This window comes from Cynara cardunculus (assembly GCF_001531365.2).
Source record: "Cynara cardunculus var. scolymus isolate 2C chromosome LG 10, CcrdV1, whole genome shotgun sequence".
Lineage (NCBI taxonomy): Eukaryota > Viridiplantae > Streptophyta > Magnoliopsida > Asterales > Asteraceae > Cynara > Cynara cardunculus.
Genome location: NC_037537.1, coordinates 12239762 through 12243903, shown reverse-complemented (window position 1 = coordinate 12243903; position 4142 = coordinate 12239762).

Sequence of the window (4142 nt, the reverse complement as noted above, 5' to 3'; positions counted from 1 at the left end):
AAAATTAAATTAAATTATAATAATAAAAATTAACGAAATTACATAAAAAATGAGAACTTTTAAATAGTTGATTTGATATTAAAATTGATATATATATTTTTTCAAATTTATATTTTATTCAAAAATAAAATCTTTATTGCTTTCTTAAAAACACATAAAATCGTATTATAATATCAACAGAGACAAATAATAAAATAGAACATTAAAATCGAGATGTGTCTTGTTGCATTGCACAAGTACTCTTCTAGTATTTTATAAAGATAATAATTAAGTATTCTGTTAGAACTCAATGATTATCTTAATTATATTTTAGATTTTTTATATTTAAAATGAGATGTCTATCCTATATTTAATTATGTTTATCTACAGTTAGTTATACGAATTCATATATGAAACTTTAATAAGTTGTACTTACGTACAATCTACTTGTAATCTTGAGTTTTAAGTAACATGCATTAATAAACAGTACTTTATACATAAAAAGTGGTTTTTAACAGTTTTTGTCAAATGTTTTATAATATAGTATAGATTACTTAAAATTTAAATTACAAGTAAATTATGCGTAAGTACAACTTATTAAAGTTTCATTTTTAAATTCGTATAACTAACTGCAGATAAATATAATCAAACACAGGATAAACATGTCATTTAAATATAAAAAAGTTAAAATATAATTAAGATAATTATTGAGTTCTAACAGAATCATTATCTTTATAAAATTTTATTGTTAATTCAAAAATAAATTACTTCACTAAATTGTAAAAACATATCTTTCTCAAAATCACATAAGCCGTATTATATCAACAGAGACAAAAAATAAAATGAAACATTAAAATAAAGATATATCTCTCTGTATTGTGTGAACACCTTTCTAGTTTATTATAATACACTTGAAAAATATATTTGATCAACTTAAAAAAGACGTTTTATTATAACTTTATAACTTGTTTTCAATCAAACACTTAAAATGTTAAAAAATACATTTAAAGATACATCAATGTAAATATGTAATCCTAGAAAGGAGTTCCTTCATTTTGAAGTTTAAGAAGAGCCTCAACGTCATCAATGTCGGGTTTATCATCATCTTTAAATTGTGAGTAAGTGTCGTCGATATCGATAGTTGGTGGCATTGATAGGTAGGGGTGCTTAAAAACCCGATCAACCCAACCTAACCCAACGCGAAATAACTCAACCCGAAGCAACCCGATGTCTAATCGAGTTGTATTTTTCAAAACGTAGGTATCGGATTGATATTGGGTTACTATTATTTGAACCCAACCCAACCCGATGAACCCGATATCCATTTATTTCTTAGATTTAATATGATTGTTGAATTTCTATTAATATATACACTAGACAATTACACTATCGCGTACGCTATTCATATACACATCTTTTCAATCTATTTATATTTCTATATAACTCATTCGTATATATGTTTAGTAACTATAAACATATATACGTAAATTGAGAAATTTAACTAGATGTGATATACGTAAGAAGTATGGATAAGTTGTATCAAATGGTTGATGATGAAAAAGAAGTTATGAGTAGAGAAATAACATATTCAATGTTAGAAGAATATTTTAATGTACCAAAGTATCAACCCAACCAACCCGTATGGTTTGGGTTGGGTTGGGTTGGGTTGCACTTTCGTTTGGGTTGGGTTGGGTTAAGATTTTTCAAACCGCAAGCATTGGATTGAGTTGTTCAAATGTCTTCAACCCGATCAACCCAACCCATTAGCACCTCTATTGATAAGTTCATGACATATTCATTTTCTTCCACATCTTTAAGCTCCACCTCTAATGATGTCGTGTGTTGAGTTCATTCACTGCTATCCAAATAATCCTTAAAGCATACACAACACTCCAAAAAAAATGACAACTGGGTGCTTTTAGATGATTTTCAATCATCAATATGAAATAAAATTAGGAAATCGTATTTAAACAAATACATTAATTAGTTTATAAGAATATCTAAAAAATGGTATTTTTCATCAAAAAAAAAAAAACATATAAAGATTCAAGAAAATCCAAGGGACTTTATTTTATTTTAAGTGATTAAGGGGCCTTTTACTTAAACATTTAACCGGTAAGCGTTTACCGGTAAAATTCAACTCTATTATTTATTTATCAGGTAAGATCTTAGTCTACAAAAACGACATCGTTTGTAATAATTTACCCGGTAAGCGCTAACCATGATAAGAGTTGTTTCCATCACTTACCGGGTAAGACTCTTGGTCCGTGCCTTCGCTCTTATCACGTAAGATTATTGGTACTTGTCATATTCATCCGATAAAAAAATGTGACTTGATAAATGTTTACCCGAGTAAGCATTTGGTAAACGGACCTAAAATGTTTTGTATAGTACTCTGGAAACAAATAAATCATTGTTCTTTATAAAAATGATTTAGTAAATCTTTTTGACCAAACATGTTGATTCTAAAAGTTTAATAAAAAAAAACCTAAAATCACTAAATATTCTGTTTATTTAAATATAATACTAAGGCGACGTTTATTTTTTAGGAGGTACTAAAGTTTAAAATCTAAAGTCTGATTTTACTTATGATTTATAAGAGATAGTGTTGAAGTTTGAAATCTGAATCAATAAGAGACTGTTTGGTTTTAATAGTGAAGTGTGAAATCTGAATCGATCAAATTAATGTAAAAAAATATAAGATAATTTTTTTTACAAAAGTATAAAAAATAAATAGTTTTTGCTAACAAATCTCTTACAACCCCCAAAATTTGAACCATTTAATAGAGCGGATTAAGATTAAGAGGCATCAAGGGATATTTTTACCACTTAAAATTTCATAGGACATTTAGAGCTTTGAAACTCTTATTTAAAAATAAAAACAAACGCTCTTGATACCAAAACGTTTGATCGAATCAGACTTCAGAGGTATTAATGAGGCTTACTCATAAGACTATCTTATTTGGATGATCTTATTTTTACAAAACAAATCTTATTATATAAAAATAAAAATGAATTATGTTTACAATCATCAATATATATACACACACACACACACACACACACACACTTATAATAAATAAGTAACTTGGGTGACATGTGTCATCTTCTAGTGAGTCGTTTTCTTGTTTCCCACCTAAACACGTATCTAGACACAATTTACATTAACAGTTCAGTTATACTCACTTGATTGACATGTGTCATCTTATTCAATCAATTCCACTAATTTAGAACGCAATTGATTTGGGTTAATTAATTCATGTGGTAACTGATTCCCAAAAAAAATGGTGTTTACTTCTAATTTTAAATTCAATTTACTGATATAATTTCATTTTTAAATTCAATTTAATTCTATGGTTAACTTTATTTTATTATAAATTCAATTTACTGAAAAGTTTTAGTTCATAGTTATTTCAAGAGAATAAGTCTGAAGACATTCTTCAGAGTTAGCTCACCCGAACTCTGAAGTTTGCTTTTTCAGATATAGCTCATCCGAGCTCTGGAGTATGAACTCTAAAGTCTTCTTTTTCAGATCTAGAAATCTGAACTCTAAAGTCTTTTTTTCAGACTTAGAAGTCTGAACTCTCAAGTCTTTTACGATTATGAAGATTGCAAGTCTGAAGAGTCATTCTTCAAAGTTATTTCACCCGAATTCTGAAGTCTTCTTTTTCAGACTTAGTTCACCCGAACTTTGATGTCTGAACTCTGAAGTCTTTTTTTCAGACTTAGAAGTCTGAACTATGATTTAATGGGATTGATTTTATACTTCAGAGTTATTTCAAGGAGTACAAGTCTGAAGAGTCATTCTTCAGAGTTATTTTCAGAGTACAAGTCTGAAGAGTCATTCTACAAAGTTAGCTCACCCGAACTCTGTAGTCTTCTTTTCTAGACGGAGCACTATGCAGAGCCTCTGACTTGCCTATATAGAGCTCTGAAGTCTGAAGAGTTTTACTTCAGAGTAATTTGAAGAGTACAAGTCTAGTAATAAACTTATCTAGACTTTGAAGATAAGTCTTTAAGACTTAGACTTAGTCTTGTAAGCTAGAGCACCTCTGGTTGGTTTGACTTCTGGATGCATTTGCTTCTGGTTGTTTATTTGAACTTTGGAAAAATATTTGAATCCATCATAAAGGAACCAGAGGGGATCTAATTGATTTTCATTT